Here is a 16,761-nt window from a genome sequence, read left to right as displayed (position 1 = left end):
GCATTCACACAAAGCATGTCTAAACTAAGCAAATGACATAGCAATGCAAGATACCATATGCACGATATGAGCAACATAACCCTGCCAAGTTAGAGCATTCACCTCGGGGGGGGGGGGATATGACTGGTCATCTGTCTCTGAATCCTCCTTTGAGGAGCTATCCGTAATTAGCAAGACATGCGCTTCATCAGATAGCATTGTCTGCTCTGAAGACCTTGTTTCCACTCCAGATTTTTCCATGACCGTGCTGAATGGCTGATGCACAGGAATAGTAATTTAATGTACTAAAATTGTAGACAAATTTAACACGTAATAAAAAATGATGGCATGATATAATTAACATATAAGATGACTAGCTAACCAGGGTGGCATTGCAAAATTTATATATATGATGCCTGGCTAAACAAGATGGCATTGCATGATTCACATATACGATAAACAAGTTAGAGCAAAGACTTCAGGGGGTAAATAGGAGTGGTCTTCTCCTTCTGAATCCGCCTCAAAATAGTTATCTTCCTCTTGATTACGATCCAAAATGTGTGGAGGGGGGCTACCTTTGCGCCCACCATGGAGCGACATGTACATGAAATTTTATTGCCATGCAAGGCTCGTCTCTTTTGCTCTACATGCCAGTTCCATTGTGTACATGTAACATCCCAAATTTTAAATTTGGAATGTTATACATTAGATCATCAATGCATATCATATTTTATTGCATTTTGGTTTTATCCTAGAAATTCTACGCAACTCAAGGACCCACGAAGAGAGTTGGGGATTTCGTTATTTTCATATTTGAGTTTTCTCAAATTTTGAAAATAGGATCATTTGATTTTTATTATTTTATCTTCGTATATTTCTTTTATAAAAATAAAAGAGAGGGAATAAAATGACTTTACCAAAATAAAGAAATATTGGAGATTTAATAATAAAATCAAACAAGTTTTTATTTCGGAGTTTTATCACTATCTTATTTGAATTAGGAAAAATGTGTGTTTTTTCAAAATTGCATTTTAGGCCCAAATAAATGTTCATCTTGTCCGGCTTATTTTTAGAGGACAGGGAAAATTTATTTCGGGATTTTTGTAGTCCGCTTAGTATATCTTTTATTTGTTTTTCTGCATGGAATATATTTTAAAAAAAGGTTACCGGCCTAACCGGGCCGTGTCCGCCTGGGACACTGACCCAGCCGGGCCTTCAAAGCCCGAGCAGCCCCAGCCCAGCCGCCACCGCGCCGGTTGCCACCGCCGGTTTCCGCCGCCGCCGATGTCGCTGCCCCTCGCCCCGCCGCCCGACGCCGCAGCCCGTCGACCACCGCCGCCGGAGCCCGCCGCCCCGTCTTGCCGGACCTCGCCGGAGGTTGCCGCCCGCCGCCGCCGGTTTTCTCTAAAAAACCACCCGTTTTTTAAAAAAACCGAGGTTTTTATTAGATCGGTTTACTTTAATTTTTTTCGGTTTAGTTATTTTGGGGACGTTCGTTCGTACGTTCGTTTTAACGAATGGTTTTCGTCGTTTAGCCGCAGACAGCGAACGTTCTTTCGTTAGCCTGTTCGTCCGTTTTTCTTTTTCTCGGGTTTTTTGCGATTATTTTCGATCGTGATTTCTGATCCGATTTTCGTTTTAGTATAACTTTTCGCTCGTTTATCGGAATCAGGCGATTCAAGCGCTTGGAGTTTCGTCTCGAAACCCTCTTTCTGTTTACCCAACTTAAACAAGTTTTTGCTATGGTAAAATTTGACTTAGATCCAGATTAGTAAACGAAGCTTGTTTTCTTTCGCTGTTTGAGTTTTGTTGCTTCGTTTGATTTGTTTCTTTTTGCAAACCGGAGTTCTTAAGTTGAACTTTCTGGTTAGATCTTTTATTTGAGTTTTACCTATGCATTAGATGAGTGCTTATTGTATGTTTGTTTGTTTGTGATAGAGTACCCGGAGTGCGCCGCATGCTACTATGAGTCTCTAGGTTTCACGGATCATCAGCAAGGCAAGTAACACTTTGATCATATGTAACGCCCCGGATACAACTTTCCATATTCATAACTCCAACTCTTGCCTTTTACGGAGATGCGATTTATTATTTTCCTCCGTGGTTGGGTTTTGCCTTTTGTTTTGCATTGTGTTCATGTCTTGCATTTCATCTCATAGCATCATGCGCATTGCATCTGCATGTTTTCATAAAACGTGCATCCGTTGTTAGTTGCCGCTTCTTCCTCGTCTCTGCTGACCTTTCTTAGACCGACTATTCTGTTTTTGCCCGACCGTTTGACCCCCTTTGCAATACTCAAACCCCTCGCGCGCGTCCGAAAGTTGTCCCGAACCCGACCCGAGCTGTCGTGACCAATGAGTCCGAATCATCCCCTAACATCTATAAAACATCTCCATCTTTGTTTTTGGACTCCCTACCTATTTATTCTCGACTGTCCGATGTAAATCGGAGGGTCCGATTACCCCTAGCCAAAACCCTCTTGCTATTTAAACCGTCCAACCCTAGCCCTAGCCTGTCCAATCTCCACCAAATCCCCATGCCGCCGCCACTCTCTCCCTTGGTTTCAGCGCCGAGCCAACCACCATCCATCTTCGATCCCCTACTCATGCCCGAGCTTCTCCAACCTCCACGCCGGCCTCCAGGACCTCTGCTCCTCCTCTCTGTTTTCTTCTCCTCCCTCTCCTAATTTCTCCCTCTCATGTACCTGTCTCTCTCTCAGGTACACACGAGCAGCGCCATGGACGGGCTCCTCAAGCCGACGCCCTGGACCAGCCCTTCCTTTTGACTCCAGCCGCCTTCGCGCCAAGCCGTCATCCGAACCAGCGCCCGTACATCGCACCTGGCCCCGTTCACCTCCACGCAGTCCCCGAGGTCTTCCTCCTCGCCGCCGCTGCTCCGGCGAGTAGCACCAGGTCGCGGCGCCCCTACCCTCCATCTCTCCCTTCTGCTCCCTCCTCTCACATCTCTCTCTCTCTGAACCAGGACGCCGCCGCCATGGCCTCAGCTCCCCGCCCGCCTCCGGCCACGTCCTTGACTGGATCCGCCGGATCCGCCCCGTCCCCACCTCGCCGGGCCTTCTCTGCAGTCCGCCGCCGTCGCCCAAGGCCCTCGGCTCCGTCGTCCTGCCAAGTCCCGCCGTCGCTGCCGTTCCCCTGCATCGCCCGTGCGTTGACCGCGCCTGCTGCCTCCCCTTCTTCGCATTGCACCGCTCCAGCCCCGCTCCAGTTGACCGAGCCCAGCCTTGCGGCTTGCTTCCTCGCGGGCCACAAGCGACGGCCGGCCCAGCGCCTCCCTAAGGCCCAGCCTGCGCCCCACGGCCCAGCCAGCGCCCTCCTCACCAAGCCGGGCCAAGCCCATGGGTGAGCGCCCCTCCAGCCCCTCTCCTGTACACTGCTGGCCCAGCAGATTCGGCCCGATATGTTTTTTCCTGGTCCTGCGAATTTAGCATTATCCCAGGATTTACCTGTTTTATAGAAAAGTCCCTAGTATTCATGCATTTAATATCTCACAAACCGTGCATCGGATTAAAATGATTTATATATGTAAAATGCTTAGAATTTTGTGTAGATTAATAATTTTCCACTTTCATCCATGTTTAAAATGTTTAAAATGCTATTTGATTAAATTTGCTTAAATGCCATGCTAAAATGCTTTAATTCATAACTAAGTAACCGTAGCTCCAATTTTAATAAACTTTATATGTAAATGGGGTGGAAAAATGCCTAGTTTAACATGGTGCATTTTGTTTTACTGTTTAACAACTCTAAAATGGTGTTTAGGGCAGAACAGTACCAAATTCAGAATTTGCATATGGGGATTTTCCGGAATTGTTGTTTGTTATTCCGGCCTCATTTAAACTTGCCTAGATAGGTAGTTTAATTATGCTTCACCTCTTGCCATGCTTAACAACATTTAATATTGATGAGTAGCATAAACGAGAGTGCACTAAAGAATTGCTTGTAGTGTTTTGTCAATATGCAACTCGTTGCATACTGAGCTCCACTTAACTTGTAGTTTTGTCTGTTGCACTTTGTCATGCCATGCCTCATTAAACCGGACATGCATCATACTTGTTTGTGCATCATGCCATGTTTATGCTTGTGCATTTACCATGTTGTATGCTTCTTTCCGGTTTGCTTCTCTCGTTAGCTTCGGTTTCGTTCCGGAGTTGTGAGGATTCGTTCGACTACTCCCGTTTGTCTTCTTCAAGGACTCGTTCTTCTTCCTAGCGGGATTTTAGGCAAGATGACCGCTACCCTGGATCTCACTACTATCATTGCTATGCTAGTTGCTTCGTTCTATCGCTATGCTGTGCTACCTATCACCTGTTTATCAACCAAATTGCCATGAACCTCTAACCTTTTCACCCTTCCTAGCAAACCGTTGCTTGGCTATGTTACCGCTTTGCTCAGCCCTCTTATAGCGTTGTTAGTTGCAGGTGAAGTTGAAGATTGCTCCATGATGGACAGGATTATGTTGGGATATCACAATATCTTTTATACTATTAATGCATCTATATACTTGGTAAAGGGTGGAAGACTCGGCCTTATGCCTGGTGTTTTGTTCCCTCTTGCCGCCCTAGTTTCCGTCATACCGGTGTTATGTTCCCGGATTTTGCGTTCCTTATGCGGTTGGATGATTTATGGGACCCCCTTGACAGTTTGCTTTGAATAAAACTCCTCCAGCAAGGCCCAACCTTGGTTTTACCATTTGCCTCACCTAGCCCTTTTTCCCTTGGGTTTCCGGAGCCCGAGGGTCATCTTTATTTTTGCCCCCCCGGGCCAGTGCTTGTCTAAGTGTTGGTCCGAACCGAGTAGACTGCGGCCCCCCTCGAGGAAACTCGAGGTCTGGTTTTACTCGAAGGATGTCTCATCCGGTGTTGCCCTGAGAACGAGATATGTGCAGCTCCTATCGGGATTGTCGGTGCATCGGGCGGCTTTGCTGGTCTTGTTTTACCATTGTCGAAATGTCTTGTAAACCAGGATTCCGAGTCTGATCGGGTCTTCCTGGGAGAAGGTATATCCTTCGTTGATCGCGAGAGCTTATCATGGGCTAAGTTGGGACACCCCTGCAGGTTATAATCTTTCGAAAGCCGTGCCTGCAGTTATAGGCAGATGGGAATTTGTTAATGTCCGGTTGTAGATAACTTGACACCAGATACGAATTAAAACGCATCAACTGCGTGTGTAGCTGTGATGGTCTTTTTTCGGCGGAGTCCGGGAAGTGAACACGGTTTATGGGTTATGTTTGACGTAAGTAGGAGTTCAGGATCACTTCTTGATTATTGCTAGCTTCACGACCGTTCCTTTTGCTCTCTTCTCGCTCTTATTTGCGTATGTTAGCCACCATATATGCTTAGTCGCTGCTGCAACCTCACCACTTTACCCCTTCCTTTCCCATTAAGCTTTGCTAGTCTTGATACCCATGGTAATGGGATTGCTGAGTCCTCATGGCTCACATATTACTACAACAACAGTTGCAGGTACATGTTATGCGATGATCATGACGCAAGAGCGATGTTTGCTTGTTTTGGAGTTCCTCTTCTGCTTCCTCTTCGAACAGGGGATAGGTTCCAGGTCGGTAGCCTGGGCTAGCAGGGTGGATGTCGTTTGAGTTTCTGTTTGTGTTCATCCGTAGTCGGATGTTGCTCTTATGTAAGATGATGTTGTATTCGTGTGGCATTGTATGCCTCTTGTATGTATCCCCATCTATTATGTAATGTTGATGTAATGATATCCACCTTGCAAAAGCGTTTCAATATGCGGTTCTATCCTTGGTGGGACCTTCGAGTCTCTTTAGGATAGTATCGCATATTGGGTGTGACAAGTTGGTATCAGAGCCTCGACCGACCATAGGAGCCCCCTTGATTGTTGGCCGTTGTTGAGTCTAGAAGAAAACTATTTTGAGTCTTAGGATTATATATATCGGAGAGTAGGATTCTTTTTACTCCTCAGCCCCTTCGTCGCTCTGGTGAGGTCTCCTGACGTAGATGTTTTGACTTTCCTCTCCTCAAATTTCACTAAATTTTTTTTAGGATCACGCGGGTATCTTGGAATTGTTCCGATGGTTTTGTGACGAGAACATTGTTCTTGGTGCCTCCTGTCTTTTATGTGGCAGTGACCCGGGGAGTTGAGCTCCGAGGTGTCGTCGTCAATCATTGCAGTTCTGGAATACCTGAGTTTTACCGACATCGAAAATCTCTTTTATGCAGTTGTTGGTGAGATAACCTCGACGTCACCCAGTACTGGGGAGTTTCGGGAGTATTGCCATAACTCATATAACGGATGCTTTTCGAAGGTTGAGGTACACGATTTCCGAAGGTTTCGTGGTTATGTGTTGACGGATGGATACAGCTTGGATGTAGGGATTGCTAGTTTGAGTGAGATATATTGCTTCCCCTGTATCCCCAACACCAGATTGCATAACCAGAAAGTTTCGGGAGTTTATAGGTGGGAATTCAAGTAGCTCCTAGAATATCTTTCCGACAGATGCATGATACGGGATTGGGTAAATCTCTATCATATGTATTTGTTCCGGCTTATTCTGCAAGCCAAATCCTTTGTTTTGTTTTATTTGTGGTATTCGAGTTGCTTCAAAGTCAAATGTTGAATCCATACCTTTCCTAAACGGTGTTCTCATATTGCTATGTTAATACTAATCCTTCTTGATCATCAAGGTCGTCATGTTAATTCTTTTCAACCGGTGTGCTTCTCTTCAAGTGGTTCCGATCATTTTCAACATCCGCAAGATCAACTCTATGTTTTCTCACTGGTGTTTATTTCATCCATTCGAAGTTGTCTTTGTTTTCCCCGCCCTCCCACCCTTTTCTTCAAGGACTCAGATTTCTTAATCAGGTATCCATTTGATTGATGAGAAGTCTCTCTATTCTTTTCCGTCAATGCTCTTATCCGGCGATTCTCAGGAAGATACTAACGAAGCTTCAAGTTCATCATCCTTCATTGTTGTTTCTTCTCCGGTGGATCCAATTCAAGCTTTCAATATTCATCATATTCCTTTCCTCGTTTCTAATGCTTTCTCATGCCGGTGCACCTCTCAATCACTCACCTCTTGCTATTCATTTGTTCCAGAGTGTTGAAGATATCTCAGAAGATTTGTGTTTTCCATTCTTAATCCATTCAAGCTATTTGGAGATTGTTATCTCATTCAAGCCATTTAATTCAACCGGTGCAATCTCTCTTTAAAATCATTTTCCAACGGTGTTTTCTTTTGAGTGGGCCCTAACCCACAGGTCTTTTCCCAGGATCTTACCTGACTCTTCTAATTATTCCGGAGCTTTTCCTAAATTCTTTTCAAAGTGTGACGCAAGAATGGTTTCCATTAGTCATATTCCTTCTCCAAGATCGCTTTCAGAATATTTTCATCGTTGGTTCAACATTTCTATTCTTCTTTGCTCCGGAGTGTCTCATAAATTGTCATGGTGGTTCTCATCTTCATTCTCAACATTTGAAGACCGAAGAAGTGTTTCCTCTAAATCTTGTCCCTTCTCTCGTAGATTCATGGTTCTAGCTTCATGCCATCCTCATAATTGTTTTCGATTGTGAGAATTCTTTTCACCCATCCAAAGCATTTCGTGAGTTGTTTCCATTTTATTCCTACGAAGGCCATCATTTCGGGCTTATTCATTCTTAGCTTTTAGCTCTCCTTCTCCATATCCTACCGGTGCATCATTCAAGTATTCTCTAATAAGCTCATGATCTCTTCGTTCACTTGTATTTAAATCCCCTCTAGTATCTTCATTCTTTCCGGTGAATTGTGCCTTTGCTACTTTCATTTTCAATTCTTACGGTGGTTCGTCCAACATTCCTCTTCCGTTGTTATCATACCAATTCATTCGTTGTTTCCAAATCCCACCGGTGGTTCCATCTATACCTTCTAAAGTTTGCGCGATATCTCTCTTAATCCTCTCTACGAGAATAAGTAGTATGCAGAATCCATTGCTTGTCATCAATTTAATTTGATGAAGGATAAGCATACAATAAATCTTATTCTTATTTCCTCGAGGTGATTCAATTCTTTTCTTCCGGAGATTGTTCATGATGAAGTAATTCTCAGTTCTAGTGTTTCATCTTTTCTTTTCTGGAGTTCCAAGTTTTCTGCATTATCTCGTCGGGAAGCTCCATCTAAATTATTGCAAGGCTTCACCTTGTGTTTTCAACTTCTCTTCCTTTTTTATCATCCTATTATTACCGGAGTTCTTCATGGAGGCTCTACATGATGGTTCATCAAGGATTCTTTTCATTCTTCAATTGTTCTCCAAGATTTCTCTTGAAGTTATGATCCACCAAGCTATACTCAAAATTAAACAGGGTGCTCAACACATGTTTTATTCTGAGGAGTTCGAGTATTCTTCATCTTGCATTCCAAAGTGCAATTCCTTCTACCTTATCTTTTGAGGTGGTGTTAGGTCACTCTTGACAATTTCCTTCATGTTTCATGATTCATATGTTGTCAAGAATGAGGTATTTTAAATCCATCATTTTCTCTTCGTTCAAGAGATCTTTTCGACCAATCAACTTCTTCGTTGGATTCATCTTGTCTCAGATTTCACCTAAAGCCTTTCCTTAAGGGTTGTTGCTATTTGTGGTGATTATGCATGACCCAAGCTTGCTCTTTATCCTCTTGGTGGAAGAAGTTTTCATCTCTTTGGTGCTCTCAATCAAATCAATGGTTTCCATTAGTAGCCGGTTGTCACATCAAAGTGTTGAGATGTTTCAATAAGCCCACTACAAGCTTATTCGTTTCGTTGTTGATTTTCCAACAACTCCGTTCAATCCTTCTTTGCAAGGATGCTTTCCAAGCTCATTTGTGGAAGAAGTTGGTTTTTTCTTCTCCATTCTGTTATTCCAATGATCTATCTTCTATTCTTTCTTCCGGAGGCCTTGTGAGGCTGTTCTCGTTGACCCATCATTTTGTTTTGTCAAGATCATGTTATTTTCTTGCTCATCCATTTAACCGGAGTGTTGTGTCATCTCTTCAAGTGCTTTTCATCTTATCAAGTTTTCCTTCTTCTTTCAGTCGAAGTGCTGCCCAAATTATATCAATCTTATTCCTTCTCTATCTAGTTTTAACCGGAGTGGTTTCAATATCTATCTTATCACTAAACCTCTTGGTACTCGTCGTATCCCTTGTTCCTCTTTTCTAATGGAGTGTTTTCAACTAGGTTCATCTTCATTGTTTTCTTTCTTTCATATTGCTCAACCTCTCATGATTCATGGTTTCACTCATTCGTCAAAGAAGCAACTTAGTTTTACCTCTTCTCTTCCTCTTCCGTTTCTCTCCGGTGCCATCCTAGATCTCGGGACAAGATCCTCTCGTAGTGGTGGAGTGTTGTAACGCCTCGGATACAACTTTCCATATTCATAACTCCAACTCTTGCCTTTTCCGGAGATGCGATTTATTATTTTCCTCCGTGGTTGGGTTTTGCCTTTTGTTTTGCATTGTGTTCATGTCTTGCATTTCATCTCATAGCATCATGCGCATTGCATCTGCATGTTTTCATAAAACGTGCATCCGTTGTTAGTTGCCGCTTCTTCCTCGTCTTTGCTAACCTTTCTTAGACCGACTATTCTGTTTTTGCCCGACCGTTTGACCCCCTTTGCAATACTCAAACCCCTCGCGCGCGTCCGAAAGTTGTCCCGAACCCGACCCGAGCTGTCGTGACCAATGAGTCCGGATCATGCCCTAACATCTATAAAACATCTCCATTTTTGTTTTTGGACTCCCTACCTATTTATTCTCGACTGTCCGATGTAAATCGGAGGGTCCGATTACCCCTAGCCAAAACCCTCTTGCTATTTAAACCGTCCAACCCTAGCCCTAGCATGTCCAATCTCCACCAAATCCCCACGCCGCCACCACTCTCTCCCTTGGTTTCAGCGCTGAGCCAACCACCATCCATCTTCGATCCCCTGCTCATGCCCGAGCTTCTCCAACATCCACGCCGGCCTCCAGGACCTCTGCTCCTCCTCTCTGTTTTCTTCTCCTTCCTCTCCTAATTTCTCCCTCTCATGTACCTGTCTCTCTCTCAGGTACACACGAGCAGCGCCATGGACGGGCTCCTCAAGCCGACGCCCTGGACCAGCCCTTCCTTTTGACTCCAGCCGCCTCCGCGCCAAGCCGTCGTCCTAACCAGCGCCCGTCCGTCGCACCTGGACCCGTTCGCCTCCACGTAGTCCCCGAGGTCTTCCTCCTCGCCGCCGCTGCTCCGGCGAGTAGCACAAGGTCGCGGTGCCCCTGCCCTCCATCTCTCCCTTCTGCTCCCTCCTCTCACATCTCTCTCTCTCTCTGAACCAGGATGCCGCCGCCATGGCCTCAGCTCCCCCCGCCTCCGGCCACGTCCTTGACTGGATCCGCCGGATCCGCCCCGTCCCCACCTCGCCGGGCCTTCTCTGCAGTTCGCCGCCGTCGCCCAAGGCCCTCGGCTCCGTCGTCCTGCCAAGTCCCGACGTTGCTGCCGTTCCCCTGCATCGCCCGTGCGTTGACCGCGCCTGCTGCCTCCCCTTCTTCGCATTGCACCGCTCCAGCCCCGCTCTAGTTGACCGAGCCCAGCCATGCGGCTTGCTTCCTCGCGGGCCACAAGCCACGGCCGGCCCAGCGCGTCCCCAAGGCCCAGCCTGCGCCCCGCGGCCCAGCCAGCGCCCTCCTCACCAAGCCGGGCCAAGCCCATGGGTGAGCGCCCCTCCAGCCCCTCTCCCGTACACTGCTGGCCCAGCAGATTCGGCCCGATATGTTTTTTCCTGGTCCTGCGAATTTAGCATTATCCCAGGATTTACCTATTTTGCAGAAAAGTCCCTAGTATTCATGCTTTTAATATCTCACAAACCATGCATCGGATTAAAATGATTTATATATGTAAAATGATTAGAATTTTGTGTAGATTAATAATTTTCCACTTTCATCCATGTTTAAAATGTTTAAAATGCTATTTGATTAAATTTGCTTAAATGCCATGCTAAAATGCTTTAATTCATAACTAAATAACCGTAGCTCCAATTTTAATAAACTTTATATGTAAATGGGGTGGAAAAATGCCTAGTTTAACATGGTGCATTTTGGTTACTGTTTAACAACTCTTAAATGGTGTTTAGGGCAGAACAGTACCAAATTCAGAATTTGCATATGGGGATTTTCCGGAATTGTTGTTTGTTATTCCGGCCTCATTTAAACTTGCCTAGATAGGTAGTTTAATTATGCTTCACCTCTTGCCATGCTTAACAACATTTAATATTGATGAGTAGCATAAACGAGAGTGCACTAAATAATTGCATGTAGTGTTTTGTCAATATGCAACTCATTGCATACTGAGCTCCACTTAACTTGTAGTTTTGTCTGTTGCACTTTGCCATGCCATGCCTCATTAAACCGGACATGCATCATACTTGTTTGTGCATCATGCCATGTTTATGCTTGTGCATTTACCATGTTGTATGCTTCTTTTCGGTTTGCTTCTCTCGTTAGCTTCGGTTTCGTTCCGGAGTTGTGAGGATTCGTTCGACTACTCCCGTTCGTCTTCTTCATGGACTCGTTCTTCTTCCTAGCGGGATTTCAGGCAAGATGACCGCTACCCTGGATCTCACTACTATCATTGCTGTGCTAGTTGCTTCGTTCTATCGCTATGCTGCGCTACCTATCACCTGTTTATCAACCAAATTGCCATGAACCTCTAACCTTTTCACCCTTCCTAGCAAACCGTTGCTTGGCTATGTTACCGCTTTGCTCAGCCCTCTTATAGCGTTGTTAGTTGCAGGTGAAGTTGAAGATTGCTCCATGATGGACAGGATTATGTTGGGATATCACAATATCTTTTATACTATTAATGCATCTATATACTTGGTAAAGGGTGGAAGACTCGGCCTTATGCCTGGTGTTTTGTTCCACTCTTGCCGCCCTAGTTTCCGTCATACCGGTGTTATGTTCCCGGATTTTGCGTTCCTTACGCGGTTGGATGATTTATGGGACCGCCTTGACAGTTTGCTTTGAATAAAACTCCTCCAGCAAGGCCCAACCTTGGTTTTACCATTTGCCTCACCTAGCCCTTTTTCCCTTGGGTTTCTGGAGCCCGAGGGTCATCTTTATTTTAGCCCCCCCCTCGGGCCAGTGCTTGTCTAAGTGTTGGTCCGAACCGAGTAGACTGCGGCCCCCCCTCGAGGAAACTCGAGGTCTGGTTTTACTCGTAGGATGTCTCATCCGGTGTTGCCCTGAGAACAAGATATGTGCAGCTTCTATCGGGAGGGTCGGTGCATCGGGCGGCTTTGCTGGTCTTGTTTTACCATTGTCGAAATGTCTTGTAAACCGGGATTTTGAGTCTGATCGGGTCTTCCTGGGAGAAGGTATATCCTTCGTTGATCGCGAGAGCTTATCATGGGCTAAGTTGGGACACCCCTGCAGGTTATAATCTTTTGAAAGCCGTGCCTGTGGTTATAGGCAGATGGGAATTTGTTAATGTCTGGTTGTAGATAACTTGACACCAGATACGAATTAAAACGCATCAACCGCGTGTGTAGCCGTGATGGTCTTTTTTCGGCGGAGTCCGGGAAGTGAACACGATTTCTGGGTTATGTTTGACGTAAGTAGGAGTTCAGGATAACTTCTTGATTATTGCTAGCTTCACGACCGTTCCTTTTGCTCTCTTCTCGCTCTTATTTGCGTATGTTAGCCACCATATATGCTTAGTCGCTGCTGCAACCTCACCACTTTACCCCTTCCTTTCCCATTAAGCTTTTCTAGTCTTGATACCCATGGTAATGGGATTGCTGAGTCCTCATGGCTCACAGATTAGTACAACAACAGTTGCAGGTACAGGTTATGCGATGATCATGACGCGAGAGTGATGTTTGCTTGTTTTGGAGTTCCTCTTCTGCTTCCTCTTCGAACAGGGGATAGGTTCCAGGTCGGCAGCCTGGGCTAGCAGGGTGGATGTCGTTTGAGTTTCTGTTTGTGTTCATCCGTAGTCGGATGTTTCTCTTACGTAAGATGATGTTGTATTCGTGTGGCATTGTATGCCTCTTGTATGTATCCCCATCTATTATGTAATGTTGATGTAATGATATCCACCTTGCAAAAGCGTTTCAATATGCGGTTCTATCCTTGGTGGGACCTTCGAGTCTCTTTAGGATAGTATTGCATATTGGGCGTGACAAGTTGGTATCAGAGCCTCGACCGACCATAGGAGCCCCCTTTATTGTTGGCCGTTGTTGAGTCTAGAAGAAAACTATTTTGAGTCTTAGGATTATATATATCGGAGAGTAGGATTCTTTTTACTCCTCAGCCCCTTCGTCGCTCTGGTGAGGTCACCTGACATAGATGTTTTGACTTTCCTCTCCTCAAATTTCACTAAATTTTTTTAGGATCACGCAGGTATCTTGGAATTGTTCCGATGGTTTTGTGACGAGAACATTGTTCTTGGTGCCTCCTGTCTTTTATGTGGTAGTGACCCGGGGAGTTGAGCTCCGAGGTGTCGTCGTCAATCGTTGCAGTTCTGGAATACCTGAGTTTTGCCGACATCAAAAATCTCTTTTATGCAGTTGTTGGTGAGATAACCTCGACGTCACCCAGTACTGGGGAGTTTCGGGAGTATTGCCATAACTCGTATAACGGATGCTTTTCGAAGGTTGAGGTACACGATTTCTGAAGGTTTCTTGGTTATGTGTTGACGGATGGATACAGCTTGGATGTAGGAATTGTTAGTTTGGGTGAGATATATTGCTTCCCCTGTATCCCCAACACCAGATTGCATAACCAGAAAGTTTCGGGAGTTTATAGGTGGGAATTCAAGTAGCTCCTAGAATATCTTTCCGACAGATGCATGATACGGGATTGGGTAAATCTCTATCATATGTATTTGTTCCGGCTTATTCTGCAAGCCAAATCCTTTGTTTTGTTTTATTTGTGGTATTCGAGTTGCTTCGAAGTCAAATGTTGAATCCATACCTTTCCTAAACGGTGTTCTCATATTGCTATGTTAATACTAATCCTTCTTGATCATCAAGGTCGTCATGTTAATTCTTTTCAACCGGTGTGCTTCTCTTCAAGTGGTTCTGATCATTTTCAACATCCGCAAGATCAACTCTAAGTTTTCTCACCGGTGTTTTTTTCATCCATTCCAAGTTGTCTTTGTTTTCCCCGCCCTCCCACCCTTTTCTTCAAGGACTCAGATTTCTTAATCAGGTATCCATTTGATTGATGAGAAGTCTCTCTATTCTTTTTCGTCAATGCTCTTATCCGGCGATTCTCAGGAAGATACTAACGGAGCTTCAAGTTCATCATCCTTCATTGTTGTTTCTTCTCCGGTGGATCCAATTCAAGCTTTCAATATTCATCATATTCCTTTCCTCGTTTCTAATGCTTTCTCATGCCGGTGCACCTCTCAATCACTCACCTCTTGCTATTCATTTGTTCCAGAGTGTTGAAGATATCTCAGAAGATTTGTGTTTTCCATTCTTAATCCGTTCAAGCTATTTGGAGATTGTTATCTCATTCAAGCCATTTAATTCAACCGGTGCAATCTCTCTTTAAAATCATTTTCCAACGGTGTTTTCTTTTGAGTGGGCCCTAACCCACAGGTCTTTTCCCAGGATCTTACCTGACTCTTCTAATTATTCCGGAGCTTTTCCCAAATTCTTTTCAAAGTGTGATGTAAGAATGGTTTCCATCAGTCATATTCCTTCTCCAAGATCACTTTCAAAATATTTTCATCGTTGGTTCAACATTTCTATTCTTCTTTGCTCCGGAGTGTCTCATAAATTGTCATGGTGGTTCTCATCTTCATTCTCAACATTTGAAGACCGAAGAAGTGTTCCCTCTAAATCTTGTCCCTTCTCTCGTAGATTCATGGTTCTAGGTTCATGTCATCCTCATAATTGTTTTCGATTGTGAGAATTCTTTTCACCCATCCAAAGCATTTTGTGAGTTCTTTCCATTTTATTCCTACGAAGGCCATCATTTCGGGCTTATTCATTCTCAGCTTTTAGCTCTCCTTCTCCATATTCTACCGGTGCATCTATTCTATAATAATCTCATGATCTCTTCGTTCACTTGTATTTAAATCCCCTCTAGTATCTTCATTCTTTCTGGTGAATTGTGCCTTTGCTACTTTCATTTTCAATTCTTACGGTGGTTCGTCCAACATCCCTCCTCCGTTGTTATCATACCAATTCATTCATTGTTTCCAAATCCCACCGGTGGTTCCACCTATACCTTCTCAAGTTTGCGCTATATCTCTCTTAATCCTTTCTACGAGAATAAGTAGTATGCAAAATCCATTGCTTGTCATCAATTTAATTCGATGAAGGATAAGCATACAATAAATCTTATTCTTATTTCCTCGAGGTGATTCAATTCTTTTCTTCTGGAGATTGTTCATGATGAAGTAATTCTCGGTTCTAGTGTTTCATCTTTTCTTTTCCGGAGTTCCAAGTTTTCTGCATTATCTCGTCGCGAAGCTCCATCTAAATTATTGCAAGGCTTCACCTTGTGTTTTCAACTTCTCTTCCTTTTTTATCATCCTATTATTACCGGAGTTCTTCATGGAGGCTCTACATGATGGTTCGTCAAGGATTCTTTTCATTCTTCAATTGTTCTCCAAGATTTCTCTTGAAGTTATGATCCACCAAGCTATACTCAAAATTAAACAGGGTGCTCAACACATGTTTTATTCTGAGGAGTTCGAGTATTCTTCATCTTGCATTCCAAAGTGCAATTCTTTCTACCTTATCTTTTGAGGTGGTGTTAGGTCACTCTTGACAATTTCCTTCATGTTTCATGATTCGTATGTTGTCAAGAATGAGGTATTTTAAATCCATCATTTTCTCTTCGTTCAAGAGATCTTTTCGACCAATCAACTTCTTTGTTGGAGTCATCTTGTCTCTGATTTCACCTAAAGCCTTTCCTTAAGGGTTGCTGCTATTTGTGGTGATTATGCATGACCCAAGCTTGCTCTTTATCCTCTTGGTGGAAGAAGTTTTCATCTCTTTGGTGCTCTCAATCAAATCAATGGTTTCCATTAGTGGCCGGTTGTCACATCAAAGTGTTGAGATGTTTCAATAAGCCCACTACAAGCTTATTCGTTTCGTTGTTGATTTTCCAACAACTCCGTTCAATCCTTCTTTGCAAGGATGCTTTCCAAGCTCATTTGTGGAAGAAGTTGGTTTTTTCTTCTCCATTCTGTTATTCCAATGATCTATCTTCTATTCTTTCTTCCGGAGGCCTTGTGAGGCTGTTCTCGTTGACCCATCATTTCGTTTTGTCAAGATCATGTTATTTTCTTGCTCATCCATTTAACCGGAGTGTTGTGTCATCTCTTCAAGTGCTTTTCATCTTATCAAGTTTTCCTTCTTTCAGTCGGAGTGCTGCCCAAATTATATCAATCTTATTCCTTCTCTATCTAGTTTTAACCGGAGTGGTTTCAATATCTATCTTATCACTAAACCTCTTGGTACTCGTCGTATCCCTTGTTCCTCTTTTCTAACGGAGTGTTTTCAACTAGGTTCATCTTTGTTGTTTTCTTTCTTTCATATTGCTCAACCTCTCATGGTTCATGGTTTCACTCATTCGTCAAAGAAGCAACTTAGTTTTACCTCTTCTCTTCCTCTTCCGTTTCTCTCCGGTGCCATCCTAGATCTCGGGACGAGATCCTCTCGTAGTGGTGGAGTGTTGTAACGCCCCGGATACAACTTTCCATATTCATAACTCCAACTCTTGCCTTTTCCGGAGATGCGATTTATTATTTTCCTCCGTGGTTGGGTTTTGCCTTTTGTTTTGCAT

The sequence above is a fragment of the Triticum dicoccoides genome, chromosome 2B, assembly GCF_002162155.2.
Source record: "Triticum dicoccoides isolate Atlit2015 ecotype Zavitan chromosome 2B, WEW_v2.0, whole genome shotgun sequence".
Taxonomy (NCBI): Eukaryota; Viridiplantae; Streptophyta; class Magnoliopsida; order Poales; family Poaceae; genus Triticum; species Triticum dicoccoides.
Note: the sequence above shows the minus strand (reverse complement) of the source record.